The 23,550-nt window shown below is 47.7% G+C and overlaps 1 protein-coding gene and 1 pseudogene across 1 annotated transcript in view; one reads left to right on the top strand and one right to left on the bottom strand.

The window, feature by feature from the left end:
* Window positions 1-23,550, bottom strand: part of TRIM67 (tripartite motif containing 67) — a 53,852-nt gene that overhangs the window by 20,406 nt on the left and 9,896 nt on the right. The gene's annotated exons all lie outside the window — the stretch shown is intronic.
* On the top strand, window positions 4,577-10,803 carry LOC140710313 (uncharacterized; annotated as a pseudogene).

Here is a 23,550-nt window from a genome sequence, read left to right as displayed (position 1 = left end):
AACCTCTCAGGTTCAAGTGATCCTCCCGAATCAGCCTCCTGAGTAGCTGGGACTACAGGCATGCAACACAATTAGTGCCCAGCTAATTTTTGCATGTTTTAGTAGAGACGGTGTCTCGGAGGCTGTGTTGCCCAGGCTGGTCTCAAACTCCTGGTCTCAAGTGATCCTCCCACCTTGGCCTCCCAAAGTGTTGGGATTACAGGTGTGAGCCATCACGCCCATCCAGACTGTGAGCTTGATTTTCAACATGACTCTCATTTTCCACATTAAAAAACTGAGGATAGAACAAAGCAGTCAGAAGGTCCAGGGTCTCCTTCTCCCCCAAGTCCCCTCCCGGGTCTCTGTTCAGATGTCACCATGTCAGTGAGGACTTTCCCCACGACCTTGTGCAATAGCCCTCTGGCCTTCCCCTGGATAATTCTTCCTCCTAACAGTTGTCACCACCCAACCTAGAAAACTTGTTTGCTGTCCATCTCCAAGTCCTAGAATGAAGGACAAGGGCTTTTCTGGGTGGCTCACAGCTTATCCCAGCACTGGAAGAGCACCCGGCCCATGGTAGCATTAAATAAATATTTGTTGAATGCACGAATCAGTGAATGGGATTCTTTAGACCACACCAACGGTTGTCAAAGTGTGGTTCCAGACCAGCAACATCAGCATCGCTGGGCGATTTGTTGAAATGCACCGTCTCTGGCTGCACCGCAGATCTGCTGATCAGAGGCGGTGGGTGAAGCCCTGGAGTCTGTGCTTTACCAAGCCCTCCAGGGGCCTCTGATGCAGTTTGAGATCCCCCTGGACTGTGCAAGTGCAGCCTCCGCTGAAAACGTATGGAGAAGATGGCAAAGGGAGCCCACGGAAAGACACAGGGGGTAGGTGGAAAGACAAGGAAGGGGGCCCGGTCCCGAGGAGCACCGGCACACAAAGGGAGGTCACGGTCTGGGCTCTGTCTGCTCAGAGAGAGCAGGAGCCTCAGGCTGAGGATCGGCGGAGGTGCAGCTCCTTGGAGAAGCTTTTCCCTACACCATGAGCCTCACCACCCCCAGCCCCACCTCAGTGGGTTTAGGCTCTCCCCTCCGTAGCTGGCCCACAGCGTACCACCATCTGTTGCCAGCACCTAGGCAGTGAAACATCCCATAGAATGTACAGTGATGGCAGAAGCGTCCCAGGTCTGCTCTGTCCCCGGCGGTAGCCACTCGCTGCCTGTGGGTACTGAGCACTTGAAGTAGCTAAGTGACTGAGGAGCTGCACTTTTTGTATTATATAGGGTAAGTGTCAACTGCCATGTGTGATTAGCCAGTGGCTAGTCCTGGAGAGCACAGGTTTGACACCCATCTGATAACCTACAGGTCACATTTGGCAGGCTTCTGGTAACCGCCTGGGGAAGGCCTCGTGATTCATGGCTTACATCCTGTCTCTAAGAAAAGGCTCTTACCCCGAGGCCCTCAAATCCTACTGTGAGTTCCTCAAAGTGTTGACATACTGATTAATACATAACCTACTGACATCAAAAAGGACACTGAGGCCAGGTGGGGTAGCTCATGCCTGTAATTCCAGCTATTCAGAGGCAGAGGCAGGAGAATGCTTGAGACCAAGAGTTCAAGACCAGACTGGGAAACAGAGAGAGACCTCCCTGCTGCACCCCCCGGCCCTGCTTTCCTCCCTCATCCTCACCTTGTCTCTATAAAAAAATTTTAAAAAATTAGCTGGACACAGTGGTGTGTGCTTCTAGTCCCAGCTACTCGGGAGGCTGGGGCAGGAGGACAGCTTGAGTCCAGGAGGTCAAGGTTACAATGAGCTACGATTATGACACTGTGCTCCAGCCTAGGTGACAGAGTGAGACTGTGTCTCAAAATAAAAATGACACATTTGTTTCTGAGTCACAAAGTTTTACTGATCATCTTGCACATGGAATGTTAGCCTGTGTGTTGTCATCTGTAGCCAATGAACGTAACCTCTGTGTTGCAGCCACCAATGGAAAAGGAGCTCTCCCTTCTCCTACACTTTCTAGCTAAGCCTTCCAACCTGTGACAGGCTCTGGAACACGCCCAGCTTTGTTGGTGCGTCTTCCCCCGTCGAGCCTCACACTTGGCTTCCAGTGAACCTTTATCAAATTATTTCTGCCCCGACAGCCTTAATTTTGCCACATCCTTAGTGGGGTGCAGGGCCCAGGACAACTCGACCCATCCCAAGATACTCACCCTCAAAAGGAGGCTGAGGGGTCAGCATCATTCACGGGCCCTGGCGGGGGGGTATCTTTAATGACAGGGGTTTTCAAGTTGAAGTTTATCAGGGACAGGGAAAGAATAGCAACCCCTCCCCAAGACATCCACCCAAAGCCTGGGCCCCCTGGGGCTGTGGCTGGCCCCTCCTCTCTTGGTCAGCTCAGCCTGCAGTAACAGAACACCCAGACCTGGGGCTTCAACCACAAACATGGATTTCTCAGAGTTCTGGAGGCTAGAAGTTCGAGATCCGCATGCCAGCACGGTTGGTTCTGGGTGAGGGCCCTCTTCCGGGTTAGGTCCTCACATGGTGCCATGGTTTGGATGTACTATTTTTGGCCACATCAAATCTCATGTTGAAATTTGATCCCCAGTGTTGGAGGTGGGGCCTAGTGGGAGGTGTTTGGTCACAGGGGCAGATCCCGCATGAATGTCTTGGTACCGTCCTCCCCTCCTTCTTAGTGAGTTCTCACTGTATTAGTCCCCACAAGAACTGGTGTTAAACAGAGCCTGGAAGCTCCCTCCTCTCTTTCCCGATTCCTCTCTTGCCATGTGATGCCATATGATGCCTGTTCCCCTTTGCCTTCCACTGTGAGTGGAAACTTCCTGAGGTCCTCACCAGAAGCAGATGCTGGGGCCATGCTTCTTGTACAGCCTGCGGAACCATGAGCCCCATAAACCACCTTTCTTTATAAATGACCCAGACTCAGGTATTCCTTTATAGCAATGCAAATGGACTAAGACGCATGGATTTTCCTTGGTGTGTGCACAAAGAGGAGAGAGAGAGCTTGAGAGAGAACTCAGGTGTGTCTTTCTCTTTTCATTAGGGCATTAATCCTATCAGAGGGAGCTCTGAGCACATCTAAACCTAATTACCTCCCAAAGGCTCCACCTTCTAATATCAGCACATTGAAGATTTAGGCGTCAACATATGAATTTGGAAGGGACACAAACATTCAGTTCATAGCACCTCCCACTCGTCATACAGTCCTCAGTGGAGAGACTTTGTCTTTTGTCTCTACATTTCTATCCCACTGTGCTGCACAAAGTAGGAGCTCAAAGAATGCTCCCTGGCTGAATAAAAAGCAAAACAATTGCTTGACTAGAGGTGCGTGCAAAGAGTGGGGTAGATCCCTGCAGATTCATCACCGCCGCTAGCACCTCCCTGGAGGAACTCAGCAAGCTTGCTTCTGCCTGAAAGGCAGGGTAGTTAGGGTCACGCACCATCTGCCCAGTACCAGCGGCCAGGATGGCTCTGCCCCAGCCAGCGCCAGCCTTCCAGGAGCCCAGCCCTCCCCAGAGCCTGCTGACCTGCTTCCTGCTTGGCAAGAAGACCAAGGAGCTTGGCAAGGAGCTGAAGAACAGAATGGTTTTGAAGGAGACCTGTGACCGCAGGCTAATGCCTGACTGAAAGGGGGACAGTCTCACAGTTCAGTGGACACTGCTTCCAGGTCCATCAGACTTGCCATCTAATTTTTCCCTCCACTGCTTTTTGATGCCCTCTTGGTGAGGTCACCTCAATGCAAGCCACACTGGGGCCTGCAGTGTGCTCAGCCACGTGAGGGCCCCAAGTCCTGGTCTGCAGCCATGGAAGAGCCCAAATGGGCAGTGTGAGGGCTAACCGCTGTCGAGGGATGTCCTCAAAAGCACACACTGGTCCTTTTCTTCAACCCAGTCCTTTGTGTGTGAATGACCACAAGTCACTTCTTCTTGCTCAGGGAATAGCATTGTGGAAATCAGACCTGATAATTCTAGTGGAAAAGGAGCAAAGGTTTTTGGAGTGAAAGAACAAAGGATTATTATTATTATTATTATTATTTTATTATTTTTTAAGAGATAGAGGTCTGGAGCAGTGGCTCATGCCTGTAATCCCAGGACTTTGGGAGGCCGGGGTGGGAAGATTGCTTGAACCCAGGAGTTTGAGACCAGCCTGGGCACCACAGTGAGTGCGACCAGATTGGGTAATACAGTGAGATGTCGTCTCTACAAAAAATTTAAAAATTAGCCAGGTGTGGCAGCGTGTGCCTCTAGCCTCAGCTACTTGGGAGGCTGAGGCAGGAGGATCACTCAAGCCCAGGGTGAGACCCTGTATCAAAGACAGACACAGAGAGAGAGAGAGATAGGGAGAGAGAGAGAGAGAGAGAGAGAGAGACAGAGAGAGAGAGAGAAACAGAGAGACAGAGAGACAGTTGGAGATCTGGAGAGCTTTCTCTGCCATCCAGGCTGGAGTGCAGTGCTGCAATCACAGCTCACTGCAGCCTCAAAAACCTGGCCTCAAGCGATCCTCCCGCCTCAGCCTCCCAAAGCACTGGGATTACAGGCCTCAGCCACCTCGCCTGGCCTCTCACTCTCTGAAGATGGGTAGCCCAGGAAAGCTGCATCAGCTGCCTGCCCTGCTGCCCCACTGCACCCTGGAGATCTCTGCCTTGAGCATGGTGGAGTGCCACATGGTAGGCAGCATAGTACCCGACATGTGGAATGTGCTCCGTAAATATTTGTGTCAGTGAATTGATTTTGCTCTAGATTTTTGTCTGACTACCTCCCCGAGATACTCAAGTCTCAATCCTCTCCCACACTGGGCATAATTAAATGGCCATGTGGTCACTCCTAACCCACTGTTTCTAGGGCATGGAGCCCCATATGGTCCCGGGCACCAGAAGTCTGACCCTACTCTGGGGACTGACCCGCTTTTTATGACTTCTGGGTGTTAACTATTTCTAGGTTAACTGCCACCACTGACCTGGTTCGCATTTAGTCACACTAGATGGGACTTCTGACGCCCCCCACTCCTGATGCCCTGTCTCTATTGCATACCAGAGGATTCTTCTGCCCTGCCCTGCTCTCCCCACTTACTGAGCAACCTGCCAACAGCTGGGGAAGCCCCCTACCCACCATCACAACACCCCTTGCCCAGCCTGCGGAGAGTGGCTTTGTTTTCTAGTCTTCTCTCAGTGGCCAGGCCTAGGCTCCAAGAGCCCAGTAAACAGAATAAAGATCACTTCCAGGCTTGGTGCAGTGGCTCATGCCTGTAAACCCAGCACTTTGGGAGGCCAAGGCAAGAGGACCACTTGAGCCCAGGAGTTCTAGACAAGCCTAAGCAACACAGCAAGACCCCTGTCTCTACAAAAAATACAAAAGTTAGCTGAGTGTGGTGGCACACACCTGTAGTCCCAGCTACTCAGAAGGCTGAGGTGGGAGGATTGCTTGAGCCCAGAAGTTTGAGGCTGCATTGAGCTTTGATTGTACCACTGCACTCCAGCCTGGGTGACAGAGTGAAACCTTGTCTCTTAAAAAAAAATGATGATGAATAAATGTAACTTCTCTAGTGTCCAGCCTAAACTGAGGCTCAGAAACATGGTGGGGAGCCTTGATTACCCTGCCATTGAGGCAGATGCAGCAACAGGCCTGGAGACTGGAAACAAGGTGTGACCCACGGAGTCACTGGAGGTGACTCAAAGGGATGGGAGAGGGAAGAGGTGGGCACATGGAGACCCTGGAAGTGGGGAAAGAATAGGACAAAGCAGGGTACTGAGACGGAGACTTGGGCAGACTCCTCCCCTATGAAATAGTGGCAGCCAGACCTCCTGGATTCCCCAACTCCACTGGCTTCCCTGCTCCTAGTCTGCTCCCAGGATCCAGTCCCCCGCCCTGAGGATCCAGGCCACAGAGACTTTGCTTCATGCAGCATGAGGGATTGATGGGAAGGGCACAGGGGAGAGGGCGGGCCCCTGGGTAGAAGTCCACTTAGGGAGGAGCCAGCTCAGCATTGGCTACGAAGGGAGCAATGCTGGGTGGCAGTCCCTGCTATGTTAGGCTGGGGTCCACAGGCTGAAGGGGACCCCCCTGAAACAGAAGGGGTCATTGGCAGAAGAACTAGGAGCCAGGGGTTGACCCAGGCAGCCTCTCTCTGCAGTGGCTGTGGCCCAGATTTGGGGGGAGGTCCCCTGAGGCAAAGCAACTCAGAAGATCAGCTCCTATCCCTGCAGCTCCCTGTGTTTGGGTCACTAAGCCAGTAAGGAGGAGAGCTGGGATTGGAATGGGGCTCTCCAGATGCTGACCCAGTGTTCTGTTCAGTGCATCAAAGCCACGTCCAACTCTCAGAACCCCTACATGAAGCCTGCTGCCACGACTCTGTCAACACAGACTAGATCTCTTTGAAGGCGCCACCACTGCCTTCACCTAGGGCTATTGCAAAAGAAGAGAACCCTCTGGGAGGATCTGCCTTTCCCTGAATCCCCAGGCTCACTCTGTCATGTGTTCCTATGGGACATTCGTTTCTTGTCACTGCTGCGACAAGTTGCCATAAACCTCGTGGCCTAAATCAACACAAATTTATCATCTTATGGTTCTAGAGGTCAGAAGTCCAAAATGTGTCTTACAAGCCCAAAATCAAGGTATGGGCAAGGCTGGTTCCTTCTGGAGGCTCTAAGGGAGAATCCTCTTCCATGCCTTTTCTGGCTTCTAGAGGTCACCCACATTCCTTGGCTTGTGGCCCCTTCCTGACGTCGCTCAACCTCTTGTGCTATGGTCTGAATGTCTGCATCTCCCCTGAATTCATATGTTGAATCTTAAGCCCAGGAGAGGTGGTATCAGGCAGTGGGGACTTTGGGAGGTGGTGAGGTCATGAGGGTGGAGCCCCCATGAAGGGGATTAGTGTCCTTATGAAACAGGCCCCAGAGTGAGGATACAGTGAGAAGGTGCCATCCATGAATCAAGAAAAGGTCCTGCCAGGCACCAAATCTGCTAGGCACTGATCTTGGACTTCTCAGACTCCAGAACTGTGAGAAGTATATTCCTGTTGTTTATCAGCCCCCCGTCTATGGTATTTTGTTACAGCATCCTGAAGATTAAGACATCTTGCTTCCATCTTCACCTCTTATGATTAACTCTGATCCTCCTGTCTCCCTCTTACAGGACCTTTGTGGTGACACTGGAGCCAGCTGAGGATAAAGCAGGATAACCTCTCCATCTCAAGATGCTTAACTTCATCACATTTATCACATTTGCAAAGCCTTTTCGCCATGTAAGGTAACATTCATGGGTTCCAGGGATAAAGATATGGACGTCGTCCTTGGAAGCCATCATTGAGCCTGCTATGACTGGCAATTAATTTATGTTTTTTAAAAACCTCATTTCACATGTGGTCACAGAACTGTTCAATGTCTGCTGCTCAGAGGACTGTGCACTCAAAGAGGTCACGTCGGATTTATCCAGTGTTGCATCCCCAGCTCAGAGCCCAGAGGCTAGTACACAGGACCCACTCTAATTGGTGGCTGACTGAGGGTCTCTTTCTACCTGGGTTGTCAGCTTTCTGCTGGGCCCATGAGGCAGTTCTCAGGATAAGATCCACCCAGAGAACCAATATCCACCAGACATAGATCCGCCCGCTGGGGCCAGAAAAGTGGATCTTATGGAGAACAATGTCATTTTTGTGACACAGGGCAAAGCTCTGACTGCCCGAACCCAGTCACAACCTGGACTTGATGGCCTCTCCTCTCCTGTGGTGGGACAGGATCAATAGCAACTGGTGACTTCCCATTAACACCAATCACAATAACAATCGACAGCTTACTAAGTGCTGAGCTCTTTACATGCCGAATTTAGCTGATTCCTCATAACCTATCAAGGAGGTGCCATATTAACACCATTTTACAGAAGAGCAGACAGGCTCAGAGAGGAGAAGTAATTTGCTCAAAGTCACACAGCTAGTAAGTGGTGTAGCCAGGGCTCAAACCCAGATTTTTCTGAATCCAAAGTCAACGCTCTTTGCACTCCATTACACTGCCCTTTGGATATTCAACCAACATGGAAGGAGGACAAAACCTAGTTTCCCATTAAAATCCCTCAGAGGCAGGGCTGCTGGGCTGAGACCGTTCGCCATCTTCCAGCTGCATCTTTTTTCTCCAGGGGACCCCTGTCCCTGGCATTCTGTGTGCTCAGGCAGGGTTGCCTGTCTGCCAATGACGGTTTCATCAGATCCAAGCTCCACTCTCCAGTTCATTAGGATTTCAAATGTGCAGCTGTGTAGGAAGCCTCCACAGCCACTTTGCGAATGTTGATAAAGCAAAGTTGCCATCAGTCTGCGCTTTGTCCCTGCACTGCAGGGGACACGTGGTGGGAGGATAAGACACTGACCACCGCCTCCTCCTGCTCCTGTCCCACACAGAGCAGGGTGTCTGGGGGAGGCAGAAGCAGCCAAGACTGCCTTGAATAGCAATATGGCACCATGTAACACTGGTTCCAATGTGATTGAGGGGTGGAAGGGATTGTGTGGACACAGCCATAGATCACGCTCTCACAAAGATGTTTCTGTGAGAGTGGGAGAGCGTGGGAAGCAAAAATGGATTGGCAGGGCAGGGACATGCAGGCAGCTCTCCTCTGGGAGAGAACACAAAAGAACAGGACTCGCTTTTCTCTAGGAAGGGAGATCCCATAGATACACTCCTGTCACTTCGCATCAGCCAAGCTTTCATCCTAGGCCCCTGGAGTGCTGAGCTACTTTCTTTTCCCACAGCCTAACCAAGCATCTGCCTGCCCGGGTCTCTCTCCAGAAGCACTACAGCAGCTCCTCTGTGCCTGGCGTGGATCAGAGAGAGCGTGCCCACTATCCCTCTGGCTACCCAGCCACTTGGCTTCCTTCTGCCCGCCCTTCCTACCCTGCCTCCTGCAGTTTGACGCCCCACTTGAGAGACAGCAGAGATGGGGTGTGTGTTAAAACAGGAGCCAAAGCTTCACTGAGATTTTCACACCATCACTGGGCACAAAGGAGGTTGTGAAATGGGCCACAGGGGATTACTCTCACCTTTTTATCTGCCCTTCCGTGCTAAGGTATTTTTTTTTTTTTAATCTGTGGCTGATAATAATGCCTAATAAGTTAAAAATGCCCTCATCTGTTGGCAGAACAGTAGAAATAAAGAAAAATGTAAAGGACTCAGTTTTTTAAAAATTAAAAGGCAGAGGCTCCTGGGTAAGCAGAGAAATTGATTTCTGAGCATCTCCTGAGAGAGGCACGGATACCACTGAGGCACACTCCTCCGCCAGGCAGGTGACCTCCTTCTCCTTTTATCCTGAAATCCTACTCCCCACTTGGGGAACCTGGGGCCAATGGAGGCAGGTCTTTCCCCTGCATCTTCTTTCTTCCCCGTTGTCGCTCAAATGTGGCTATTTTCCTTCATCTTCTTAAATGCTGTCTTCCCGGGTAAAATATAAAGAGGGATCCAACAACTAACACAGCTATGACTTCCCGGTCACACCATTTGCCTAGGAAGCTTTCAGCTTTCTGTTTTTAGACTTAGATTGATCTCCTGGTCGAGAACCATATGCTTGTGAGATGGGCATCCTCATTAGCCTCGCTGGTGAGGCAGCTGTGGATGTTGTGGGATGTGTGGGTAAAGCCGTCCCCTTCCTCCAGCAGGATGATGAAAGCTGCCCAGACAACCTGAGAAGCACCTTCCCACCATCCAAGCTTTCATCTTAGGCCTCTGGAGTGCTGGGCTGGGGAAGGCTGCCTGGCATTTTCACATGATTGGAGATACTGCTTAATGCAAGTCTGTACCCTGGATCAACCTCAGGGGAAGGGCAATGGACCGAATTGTGTCCCCCAAAATTTAGATGTTGAAGTCCTAACCCCCAGCACGTCAGAATGTGACTGTACTTGAAGAGGTGATTCAGTTAGAATGAGGTCATTAGGGTGGGCCCTAATCCGACAGGACTGGTGTCCTTATGAAGAGGGGAGATTTGGACACAGAGACAGACATGTGCGAGGGAAAACACCACGTGAAGATTGGAGTTAGGCTGCCAAGGATCTATGAGGAGCTGGGAGAGAGGCCAGAGCAGGTCCTTCCCAGAGCCTTCAGGGGCAGCACAGCCCTGCCGACACCTTGATTTCAGTCTTCTGGCTTCCAGAACTGTAAGATGATATATTTCTGTTGTTCTAAGCTACCCAGTTTGTGGTACTTTGTTCTGGCAACCCTAGCAAACGAATACAGAGGGACTAAAAGGAGGTCCACAGATGCACTGCTGAAACCAGGAATCCAGAGCAGGCCGGATCTGTCCTGTTCCGACTAGAGGTGCGCTCCTTCTTCAGGAAGAAATCCTGTTTTTGCCAGAACATATTCTTGTCTCTCCTTCTGGCCTTTTGGGCTCAAGGTCTCCACTGCTGTGATTCATGCAGAACAAAGTGGGAGCGCCTCAGCCTGGCTGTCAAGCCCTTCATCCATTCACCGATGTATTCATTCAACAAGCGTCTGCCAGCCGCCTATCAGGAGGGAGGTGAGTTCTGCTCACGGGGAACATCCCCTTCTCTTTCCCTGGGATAATCGGCAACCCAAGCACCTGCCTTCCAGAAGACTCCCGCCTCCTTCTCTTCTCCCCTAGTTACGAGCCCTTGTCCCAGCTGTCACCGCCATTTATCACAGCCATCTCCAGTTCTAGCTCAGCTTGCCCACGTCCAGCTCAAATCCTCCTTTTCCACGAAGTCTTCCCGCAGACCCCATGAACTCGTGTGGTCCGTCTTCTCTGTTCTGCCATCACCTCTCGCTTACCTCCGACTGTGGCCCTCGCCACCATCTGTCTGAGGTCTTAGTCACTTATCTACTTGACTGTGTCCCTCACTAGATCAGGACCTCCAGAATGAGCTGTTCAATCACCTTTGTATCCGTAGTACAGAGCCTGTGCAGAATGGCCACTCAACAGTGTCTTCTGAATTCACTGATTTCGTGCCGTGTGCTCTGGGGAGCTGCAAAAGGGCAGGACGCATCTGGCCTCCCCTAGGCAAAGGTCCCAGCACTGCAGCCCAAGGCGCCCTCTATGTCTCCTACTAGGGATCCCACTTCTCACTCTTGATGTGGCCTCTCCTCGCTGCCTGTTCATCCCAGCTCACTCCCTGGTCCTGCCCTGGGGGCTGGAACACAGACTTCCTGGGGGTTCCGCTGTGGTGGGAGCTCCTGGGTTCCACTTGTTTGAGCTGTTTTAAGTTCTTCTCCACTTCAGATGAGGAAAACAAGAGCCATTCCCCCTTCTGACTTTCCTTTCTTTCCTTTTCTCAGATCCCTCCAGGGTAGGAGGGCGGGAGGGAGAGCTGGTCCAGGGGCGAGGGGAGACTCCTTTCTCACAGGGAGTTTTCAGATAAAGGCTCTGGGAATCCTGAGAAGGGTAGAAGGTGTGGGAATGGATGCCGTGGAGTACAGGCTGGCACATTTTCCATGGAGCCAGCAACTCAGATTTAGGTGCCAGCAGATGGTGACCGAGGTGCCCCGCTCTCTGGAAGTCCCGGCACCAGCTCAGCTCCACACTTGCCTAGGCCCGGCGAGCAGAACAAACTGACCCTCCCCGACCTGCCGGCCACCCATTCAGGAGCACTGCTGGGCATTCATCCAGCAACCCTTAGCGCTGGGCTTCAGGGTTGGGCCCTGAATTCAAACCCTAATTTTACATGACCTAGTTTCTTGCCCTCTGTGAGATTTTGTGTCTTCACCTGTGAATTGGGGTAATGATACACACCCCAAAGACCTGTCTGAAGGTTTAATGATGGCGTGCATGGAAGGCCCTGGGTTCAGGGACTGGCACTCTACTCATAGTGGTTCTGGGTAGAATGAGAACCCCAGAGAGAGCTTCCCCGACCGCTGCAGGGACCATCGTTTTCCTGCCGTTGACCTTCCATTATCCTCCATAACAGTATCCCAGTTTTGCTTTGAGAAGTTGCCTTTTCTCCACTGAGTACAGCCTGGTGGGGTTGGAATTAGGACTCCGGTACCACTGCCTTCTGACAAGGGGGTAGGCACATTCCTGTGTGAACCCTGAGAGAGTCAGCCCTTCGAGATGGATGCTGAGGGGCTACCAGGGTCTGAATTCTGAGTGGCGCTGAAAGCCTTTGCCTGTTGCAGGTTACATACATGCCCTGTGCAAGCCGAACAGTAGCTCAGTGCTGGGGCCTTCTTAGCTGTCTGTTCCTGCTCACATTGCCAGAATCAACTGCTGCCGAAGTCCTCATTCTGCCACCTGAACCTGACCAATGAAATGTGACCTGTGGTCAACTTTAACATCAGCAAATCAGAACTGAACAAGCTTGCATCCCTCAGATGCAGTGGGAACTGGAATTAGAATCTAAGCAGAAACTTTTTCTATGCAAGATAGCCCTTCTCTTTGTTCTGGCAGACGTGCCTTGGTTTTATACTGAAGACTGAGTCTCCCTGGTTGGCAAACTGCTGGTTGGAAAAAAGTTTCTTTTTAAAAACATTCCTTTTCAGTTTTCAGTGGATTCGTTAACACCCTATTCTAGGCCAGCAGGATGATAACTCCTTGGAATTCAAAATTGAACAAGAAACAAAGAGACCTGGAGAGATGGGTGTTTGTTCTATAGTTCCTTGAGCAGACCCTGCTATTAGAGTATTCCTGTACACGCTGCTTCTTCAAACTTGGGGAAGCCTTTGGAGCCAGAATGCCTGGGTTTGAATCCCAGCTCACTGACTCTGTGACATTAGGTGAGTCACTTACTCTCCCTGCCCCCATTTTCCTCAAATGTAAAAGGCAGGTAATAGCAGTAGGTACCTAACAGAGTTATAGTGAGGATTAGGTGACTTAATAAATGTAAAATGCACCTGGCACATACTCAATGCTATCTACGTGCTCCCTGTTGTTACAGTTTCAAACCTGGCTCTCAAAGTTCCTATTGATTCTGTGAGTGCTTAAGAAAAAAGCATTAGTTTTTGCTTTTTGTTGGAAGGGAGAGATGGGGGTCTTACTTGGTTGTCTAGTCTAGAGTGCAGTGGTGCCATCATGAAGCACTGCAGCCTTAAACACCTGGCTCAAGTGATCCTCCCCGCCTCAGCCTCCCAAGTAGCTAAGATATTAGGCACGTGCCACCATGCCTGAGTAATTTTTATATTTTAATATCTTTACTTTTTGTAGAGATGAGATTTGGTGTGTTGCCCAGGTTGGTCTCAAATTCCTGGCTTCAAGTGATCCTCTTGCCTCAACCTCCCAAAGCGTTGAGATTACAGGTGTGAGCCACTCTGCCTGGCCTGTTTTTCTGATAAATTCCCTTTGATTCAAGTTAGCCAGAGTCGGATTCCTTTGCTCGCAGTGAAGGACTCTAGCTGATGTAGTGGTTAGGATGCCCAACAAACGCAAAGACAGCTATGCTATAATTAGTGATTCATGCTGAGCCTTGGTATAGTCCATGCTTGTGGAGATGGTGATGATCAGAGGTCTCTTCTTTTTCCCTTCCACAACTCAACTTCAGACTCTGACTCCCAAAATCCTGACTGCTTAGGAGTTCCCCACGAGCTTCTGCCCCGAGGCTTGCAGGGAGGAGCAGCCTAGTTTGTTGACAGTGGATTTTAAGCTGCCAGGATTGATATGTCAGAGCCACCAACCAAATTTTCTTAACTAGAACATAATGCTGAAGTCATGGGCAGTACTGCCAGAAATGGACTTCCGGTCATTAGCTATATCCGCAGGCACACGGGGGCTTCTTCCTCTGACAAGGCGGCCAGTGAGTGCCAAATGACTTTCAAAAGCTCACGAGCCAGCCCCAGAGTAACTGGGCAATCCATGCCTCCCCTTGGACTGGGGCTTGTCAGTTGAAGTGGGCAGGCAGAGGCAGAGCTGGTACCCACCCTCGAGATGCAAGCCACCTTCACACGACCTGCCAAGCTGCTGTGTGCCTCTGTGCCTGTGCCCTTGCCATTCATCTGCCGGACGTGCCCTTTCCTGTTGCTGCACTGGTGCCCCACGGTCATCCAAACCTCAGCTTAAGTGTCCCTCCCTTATGCTGGGTTGTGTGACCTCCCGCTTCAAGTCCTGTTGAGAAGTCCTTTTTCTGGGCCCTTGCACCAACGAGATGTGGATCTCTTTCCATTCTACTGCCATCGTGTATTTACTATTTTTTGTTTGTTTTTTAGGACAAGGTCTCATGTTTCCCAGGCTGGTTTAAAACTCCTGGCCTCAAGCGATCCTCCCAGCTTATCCTCCTGGACAGCTGAGAATATTTACTTCTTCCTTCACTAAATTGTGCCGTCTTGGGAGATGAGACCTTGCTTCTTTAATCTTTGCATGGGCTACCAGTGTATGTCCCATAAATATTTGTTGAATAAGTGAATTAGTTACTTTTTAATTGGACAACACGACAGAGAAGTTTCTAAAACGAACCAAGGGTCAGAAGCAAGGACCAGAGCTCTACTTTAGCTTTGCACCTGACACGAAATATTATATTAGAGCAGTCACATGATTTCACTTCTTACACTTTGCGGTAACCTACTAGAGCAAGCCCTCATTTGTCCCCAGCCATGTGAAGATGTGAAGAGAACATGCTCAGGAAGTAAGCTAAATATATCAAACCATCCCTTTAAAACAGGCTCCAGAAGAGCTAGGCTTATGTTTCTACCATTCTGAATTATAGCAGAAGAAATAGATTTTAAGCCAAATCAGACTATCCGGAAAAAAGGTTCAGAATAGAGAAAAGAATTTCAAAGGAAAAGCAGGTTGTCAATAAAACAGTGTTTATTCACTCTGGATAGTGTGCCCTATTCCAGGAGCTGTATGTATGGTGGGAATGTCTACCTCTCTACAGCTGAGGGAATCATGGGAAAAAGCCACCAAAAACATCAAGACTAAAAATAAGTCTAAATGTGGACCTAGTAGAGGACATTGCTAGATTTTTAAAGTTTTTTTTTTTCTCTCATTTTTCTATGACCAAAGGAAAGGATAGAAACATTTTGGCTAATGACCAGGGCAAGGCTCAGAAGAGAGAGGCAAGAGTGTGAAATGGAGAGAGCATGGTTGTATCAGACAGCTTAGGCTAGTGACACTGCAGTAACAAACACCACCCCCTAAGTTGGAAGCTTCCAACCACAAACATTTACTTCTTGCTGACACTGAGTGCCCATTGCAGGTCACCTGCAGCTCTATTTCCCGTCCTCTGCATTTCAGGATTCAGGCTGAAGGAGCTTCTCATTTGAGGCATAGTAGACTCATAGAAGAAGAAAAGGAGCTACAGCCCAAACACACGCTGGCTCTTAAGCCTTCTCCTGGCCAGGTGCGGTGGCTCACGCCTGTAATCCCAGCACTGTGGGAGGCCGAAGAGGGCGGATCATGAGGTCAAGACATCGAGACCATCCTGGCCAACATGGTGAAACCCCATCTCTACTAAAAATACAATAATTAGTTGGACATGGTGGTGCATGCCTGTAGTCCCAGCTACTTGGGAGGCTAAGGCAGGAGAATTGCATGAACCTGGGAGGCAGAGGCTGCAGTGAGCCGAGATCGCACCACTGCACCCTAGCCTGGCGACAGAGCGAGACTCCATCTCAAACAAACAAACAAACAAACAAACAAACAAACCTTCTCCTGAGAGGTGGCACTATCCATCCCACTCCCATTTCATTGACCCAAGCAAGTTACAGGGCCCAGCCTTAGAGTGATGGGACGAGAAGTATGACTGTCCCAGAGGGACAGCAGAAAACATTTCAACAAATGAGAAAATCTAGCAAAAATGGCCTCTGCATTCAGACAGACCTTGGCTTTACTTACTAGCCTCGTGCTCTGGGGCCAGTTTTCACTCTCCTACAGAGTGCATATGTTAGAGAATTTATTGCCTACCTCTAAGTTGTGGCAATTAAAAATAAATAGCATACTAACACATGTGACTTTTTTCTTCCTTCCCTTGATTCATCCAACTCCTCCTCCACCATCACCCCCTTCCTCCACGCTCCAGGCTGCCATCTTCAATGCAATAGATTTGGCAGGAGCATCCAGATATGACTTAGGGTAGAACAGTATCTGAGAGGAGGGTGCAGGAGAGGGAGACTAGCACGCTGGGAGGGAGGTAAGAATGAAATTGTTCTTAAAGACAGGATCCTGGGTTCATATATTTACAGAGCGGTAAGAAACCAATCCATAGAGTGTTTTTTTCTAATTAGAGAATGTTTTTATAGAACTTTATCTTAAAGAGATAATAGGATAAGCATGCAAAGATGTATATACAAGAATGGTCACTACATTTAAAAAAATAGTTAAAATTTGTGAACAGCCTAAATGTTCAGGAATAGTGATTAATATAAATGATGCAATATCCACATAACTGAATACTCAGCACCCATTAAAATGCCAATGTATTTCTATATTTGTTGACACATAGGATCATCTCCCATTGTTCAGTGGAAAGCTAAGCTCTTTCCCTCAAACACCTCAGGACATTTAAGCACTAGGGCAATGTTCTGCTGCAATGATAACACTACTCATTATAACCCTGGATGGGTCATATTTTCAATACACTTACTTTTGGTGGCTGTCACAAAGGCACAGGAGAAAGCTGGGAGGATGAAAAGATTTCCTTTGAAACCTGCCGTCTCTCCTCCATCACGTCTCCTACTCTCTGCCCAGTCTGCAGGACCCTCCCCGGTACCCTCTAATCAGCACCACACTGCCCCTCCCCTACTTAAACCTTCCTTCTCCCCCACTCACACCTGGAATAGAAAATTCCCCACTTCTCTGCTAGCTTCAGAGGAGCACAGTCTGGCTGAATATTTTCACAGAGTATGAGGAAACAATGGACTTAACCTACCTGAGTTAGTAACTTTCGATTTTCTTTCAATTGCCAACTCTGTTCTTGTTGTGTTGTTGCACCCAAACCCATTTATGTCTAGTGTTCCATTATTGGAATGCTAAGCTTGTGGGAGTTATTCATATCCTACTGTTCAAGGTCGTTGCCAAGGTCTGAGTGCAAAAATTCAAAAAATTGCAACCTCAGGCATAACTGGGTTAACGACCACTGTAACATTAACCAACTAATTAAGGTTTTTGTGTGTTATAGGCTGAACTGTGTCCCACAAAAAGTCACATGTTGAAATCCTAGCCCCTAACCGGACCTCAGAATGTGACCTTGCTTGCCAATAGGGCCATTACAGATGTAATTAGTTAAGGTGGGGGTCACACTGGAGTAGAATGGGCTCTAATCCATTATGACTGGTGTCCTTACAGAGAAGAGACATTTGAACACAGACACGCATGCACACAGGGAGAAGGCCGTGTGAGATTAGACTTCTGCTGCCACAAGCCAAGGAGCCACCAGAAGCTGGGACAGAAGCCTGGGGCAGGTCCTTCCCAGTGCCTTCAGAGGGAACATGGCCCTGCCAACGCCTTGATTTTGGACTTCCAGCCTCCAGATCTGTGAGACAAGAAATTTCTGTTGTTTTAACCTACCCAGCTTGTGGTAATTTGTGATGGCAGCCTTAACAAACAAATATATTATGTACAGCTTTACCTTCTAATACATATCCTTACATATATATTCACAGAAAATCGTATTGCATATACTCTTTCTCCACATCATTAAAAACGGGTGTTGGGCTCCCTTGGACACAGGGGAAGCAGGCCAAATTTCTCATATTTTCAGGAACAAACTGAGTACTCCAAAGGTGTAATAGGAAACTTTTCCTAACTTCATCTGACTTCATCCTTACGCCAGCATTTTGTGTGTAAGGAAACTGGCTGAGAGTGGTTAAGAAACATATCCAAAGATGTATAATTCCAAATGGAACCCAGATCTTTTTATTTAAATTCCAACCATCTTTCCATTATATCAGCCAATGATGGAGCAGAAAGCTGGTCCAGGCGATCCCAGAATAGACCTTTCTAGGCACCCATTCAGTGCGGGGAGGGGAAGTGGCCTTGCCAAAGGGTCAGTGAGCTCAGTTAGGTTAAATGCTGCTTCTTAGCCCTACCCCAAGGTTGACTAAGGTTGTTTTGTGCCCAGCCTTGGACAGGAAAGCAATTCCCTCCTTTCACAGCATTCTCAGCCTTGACGCTCAATAATAATTGTGATGATAAGAGTGGCTTTCTTTTACTGAACACACATATGTGGTGTACACTGTCAATTCCTTCAAATGAATTATCTCATTTAATATGCCATCAGTTCATGGCAAGCGGAAGAGTTTTAGGATTGTTGGCTTGCAACTAGCTTTTTTATTCGCCGTATTCTCCTGCCTCTATAGCACCCATGATTTTAGTAATGTCAGTCTAGTAAACGTACACTCAGTGTGTTCTCTCGAAAGTTGAAGCAGTGCTAACATCTGGGAAAAGTCACACCAACATTTCCCAGCTAGCTTTTTTCATGTCATGAGCTCAGCCGACTGTTTCTCACATGATTACCACACATAAGGAGGGAGGGGAGAGCCATGCTAATAAGTGTGGATTGCTCTTTTCAATATGGGGCCACGGAAAATGCGTAATTCCTCCTCTTCTCCTTTTCCACACTGTCCCCAGGAATGACCCTTCCTTTATGAATCATTCTATTCTGTGATTCAACAAATAGTTAATAGGGACTGCTCCAAAATCGTAATTTATGGCATGGATATTAGAATACACTTTAGTGTTAAGTCCTATTCATTTATTAAATAGATGTTTCTTGTGCTTGACTGGGTATCAGATGCTCTGATGGGTACGGGGATTACAAAGATAAATAAGACACAGTCCTTGTTCCCAAAGTGTTCAAAATATAGCATTATTTATGCATATGATGCATAAAGTTGGTCTTGAAAGAGATCCTGTAAGTTTCTGTTAGCTGCAAGACACACTGATGGGTGTAAAAGTCTAATCACAATGGGATTTTATTTTTTAAAGCTGTCTGGAGTTATTAGTAAAAATGCCCATGGAGACTCTAAGAATATCCCATTTGGCAGGAAAGTATAATTGGGCACAGCAAGTCACACTTCCATGAATAAAGGCTAGAGACCAGAGAGTAATCGGCTCATGCTCTGATAGCACCAAGAACAAGCCTGGGATGGGATGTCTGATGCATGAAGCCCCATGACCAGACTCCTGACTTTGCCGATGTATCATGACCATTTGCTGAGCCAAGCCAGGGGAGGTTCTCATCGCCTGGTAACCAATCTGCTTCTTTAGCATCAGGCCAGCTCCAGTCTCTTATAACAACAATAGAATTAGTTCTGTGACAATAGGCGTCTGATGAGAATTTGTCTTAGAGCTTTCTCTCTATCATCAAATTAGCACCCCCTACCCCATCCTTCCAATCCTTTGAAACCCAACTCAACGGTCATCTCTCTACTCTCTGCTCCATGCTCATTCATACCTAAGGCTGGTTCCACATATTTTAGCACCAATTATTTGTGCTCTGGCATTGTTCTTGATTTCTTGTGCATAAGTGGTGAGATGAGCCCTCCTGTCCATTTAAATGGCCAAAAATAGCCTTCTTTTAAATTAAGTCCATATCACTGCCCTTTTCCTCCTGGGAATCTCTTATGTTAAGATTTCCTCACTTCTTTTGTTTTTATCCCTCTCTCCCCATCTCTAACCCCTTAACTTAGCTGAGCAAATTGAGATGTTTGAAAGTTTTTTTTTTTTTGCTACATTTTATTGGCAAACAGGGTAAAATGACTGAAATTTACAAGAAACTTTGAAAAGATTATAGCTTGGCTATTCCTCTTCTTCACTGAAATTTAAATGAGGCTAAAGTTTAATCCTTCTTTGCCTGTCAAGCTAGCTGTCCCCTTAAATGTGGCTTCTGAATATATTTATCCCATCCTTTTTCCCCATTGTCTCCAGATCCATTATGTTAGCTCAGATACTCAAAGGAGTGGTAGTTTAAGTTCCTTCATTTTTGTTAGACTTGGCATCATATTCGTCAATGTTCCTCTGGTTTATGTAAATATGGATGAATCCCTGGCACTCTACCAGCAGGTAATCAATTGGCTGTTTGAACAGGAACTATATTTTAAACATCTTCTTTAACACTTCATGCAATGATGTATACTAAGCTTTTCTTTCTTTCCTGACTAATGAACCTACTCACCATCCACGACCCCAGCTCAAGCATCATCTTATTTTCAGTCTCCCCACTTACCACTCTTTCCCTTTGCCCCTTCCTAATCTCCAGGGGAAATTCACTGCCTTCTCTTCACTCTTTCCCCATCTATTTATTCACACTACAAGGAGGGCACTTATTCCACTTTTCATATCAGATGTATATACATCAGATTGGTTGTACAATGATCTCCTGTGAGCTGTCTTGTGGCCTGTTTTATGTGTGTCTGCAGCACAGGCCATGGATTATAGGAGGCACTCAAAGAATGCTTAACCAATGGATTATTTTGACTGGATAATATGGAAAGCCACAAGATGACATTTCTCCTTCACATGCTAGAAGGGACACAGATGGACTCAGGAATGAAAGCCACTTTAATTGAACAGCTTTAACTGGGAAACTTTACCTGAGTCCCACATTCCATCATGCCATGACACCCAGCAAACCCCAAAGGTGCAAGAAGCCTGACAGATGACAACAGGTCCTCCTTGCTTTGCCCAGATGCCCTGAGACCTGTGGCCCCCAATTGAAAGAAGATATTTTGCAAACCAGAGGAGCCTCAGGAAGTTACCCACAATGCACATGAGGCCCAAATGGCAGGAATCACTCAAGGATCTATTTGAATTTTGACTTAATTCTCCTGGTGGAAGATAATTTTCCATGGGTTTCTGGTGTTTCTCCATGTCTTGCAAGTGAAGCACTGACTGCTCTTTGTTCTGGGCCATGTTTCTAAGGAGGAGGACAGCCTTGGAAGATAGAGATGGTATCTCCCTTGGGAGCAACGGGCTGCTGTTTACTGCCCTTTGTAAAAAGACTGAGGTTCTCTAAGCTCAAGGCTCCTCTCCTGTAATGCAGCCTGCTGCGTGTGCAGTGTCATGATCTAGCCCTCTTCACATCCCCTTATGGGAACTGGCCCAACATGCAGATGTTCTGGATCCTGCTGTTGCTGTGAGTAATAAACTGTTCTCCATCTCTGAATTAGGAGTCTAGTGTCTTCTGACTGCACCCATGAAACTCTGGCAGGTTAATCTGTTGGCTTGTAAGTAGGCTAAAAACTCAGACCCCTCACACTTCCTGAGATCCCCCAGCAGAGTCTTCTTGCCTTTGGTGTGCCCTGATGTCCCCTTCTATGCCTCTTCATATTCCCAGCAGGTTACAGGTGTAGAACCCTGCTGGGCAGACAGGACTGTGTGCAGGACAAACAGTCATCACCGATAGCTGCAGATAGTTCAATGAAGGAAACCAATGTGAGAGGTAAAACTCATGCCCTCCCAGCAAGCTGATGGTGTGTGGTGACATTCACATGAATTGTGAAATATGATGAATGGCTGCACTGTCTGCACCAGGCAAAGTTCTCTCTATTGTGTGGGACTGGCAGGGAGCAGTAGCATAGCTGAAGGACCCAGAAGATCTCTGTTTCTTGATCCAAACATTTCCAAGCAGCATTCTGTTTTTCTAACAGTGACTGCAGCACTGCTCACAACTAGCGGACTATCTCAATGAGACTTTCCAGAGGATCCTAGCTCTCTTTGGTTATATTCAAGTAGACTACTTGTTTAGTTATGCATCTATTAATTTCAAAAAGGGCATAAGGCAGTTTGCAAGGGTTTATGAATTTCAAGAAAGCGTAACTTAAAAAGAAAGAAAAACAACCTCCCAGAGCACAGCAAGGACCTCTAGTAGCTGAGGGAAGGGAAATGAAAAAACTTTCTTCCTTGGTAAGATAGAGAAAAGAGACACAGGCCCATAGCATTAGAGGGGTCTGACTGTTGGGGAAAAGGTGGGACAACTGAGAAGATGCAGAGTGGAGATGGAGAAGAGAGAGGGAGGGGGGTTCATCAGTAGACTTGCCACAGTCTAAAAAATAACCAGTGAAATGGGAGTCAATAGAAGTTACCCAAACTGTAACACAAAGAAACAAAAAGAGTGATTAAAGAAAAAGACTAAAAGTAAAATAAAAGGCTGGATATTGTGGCTTATGCCTATAATCCCAACACTTTGGGAGGCAGATGTGGGAGGCATTTGAGGCCAGGAGTTCAAGACCAGCCTGGGCAACATAGCAACATGCAACCTCTACAAAAAGAAGAAAAAAATTAACAAATTAACTGGGCATGATGGCATGTGCCTGTAGTTGTAGCTACCTGGAAGGCTGAGGCAGGAGGATTGTTTGAACCTAGGATTTCAAGGCTGCAGTGAACTGTGATTGTGTCACTGCACTCCAGCCTGGGAAACACAATGACACCCTGCCTCTAAATAGAAAAAAAAAAAAAAAAAAAAAAAAAAAAAAAAGAAAATAAGAGAAAAGAAAAAAGAACAGATCATCCAAGAACTGTGCAACAATAGCAAGCAATCTAATACACATGTTACTGGAATTCTGGAAGGATGACAGAGAAAGAGAAAGAGAGAGAGAATATAGAGCAGGAGAATTTTCTGAAGAGATAGTAGATAAAAATTTTCCAAAAATAATAGAAGACACCAAACCAAAAGTCCAAAAAGCTCAGAGAACCCCCAGCAGGATATGAATGCATAAGCCTCTCTCCATTTCTGCTGCCTCTCTCCTAATTCAAGTCCCCATATTTATAGCCCAAACTGCAGCAACAGCTTCTAATTACACATCCTGCCTCCACTCTTGTCCCCCTACTATCCATTTTCCAAACCACAGTCAGAGTGCTCTTTTAGAAAAGAAACATCACACCGCAGCTTAAAGCCTTCTGGTGGTTACCCGTAGCACTTACTATTAAATTCAGGCTGTTCCGCGTGGCCTGCCAGGCCCTGCACCCTCTTGCCTCTCTGCCTAACTCTCTGCTTCTGCCCCTTATCCATCTATTTCATTATGCCCCAAGCACACTGGCCCATTTCTGTCATTTAAACACACCAGGCATCACCTGCCCCTGGTTCTTGGCTCTCGCCTTCCCCGTGAAATGTGCTGCCTTCTGGACCATGCAAGCCTGGTTCTTTCCCATCCAGTCTTCAAGTCTGAGCTTGAATGCATCCTCCTCAGTGATTATTTTTCAACTTTCCTGTCAAAGAGGTCTGCCTAAGTATTATTGGCATTTTAAAATACAGACAAGGTCTCATTATGTTACCCTGGCTGGTTTTGAACTCCTGGCCTCAAGCAATCCTCCTGCCTCAGCCTCCCAAATTGTTAGGATTATAGACATGGGACACTGTGTCTGGCCCTGCCTAAGTATTTTTTATCACATTGTTTTTACTGCCATCTTGGTATTTATCACTATCCAGCTTATTTATTTATTCATTTACTTGTTAATTTTCTTTCTCTTGTGGCTAGATTTATGCTCTTTGAGGAAAGAAAATTCCATCAGTGGCCTCAGTGTTTAGAACTGTGTCTGACATGATATATAGGCATTCAATATGTCCTCATTGACTGAATGAGGAATTAGGTGAATTGAAGGAGAAATAATCATTAGCAGCATCAGCTCAGAAAAAGGATGTAATGGTCAAGAGACAGCATCAGTATTTACGTTACAGTAAGTGCTAGAGATGGCTTTA

The sequence above is a fragment of the Chlorocebus sabaeus genome, chromosome 25, assembly GCF_047675955.1.
Source record: "Chlorocebus sabaeus isolate Y175 chromosome 25, mChlSab1.0.hap1, whole genome shotgun sequence".
Lineage (NCBI taxonomy): Eukaryota > Metazoa > Chordata > Mammalia > Primates > Cercopithecidae > Chlorocebus > Chlorocebus sabaeus.
The sequence above is the reverse complement of the archived record's forward strand: the minus strand, read 5'-3'. Positions and strand labels throughout refer to the sequence as shown.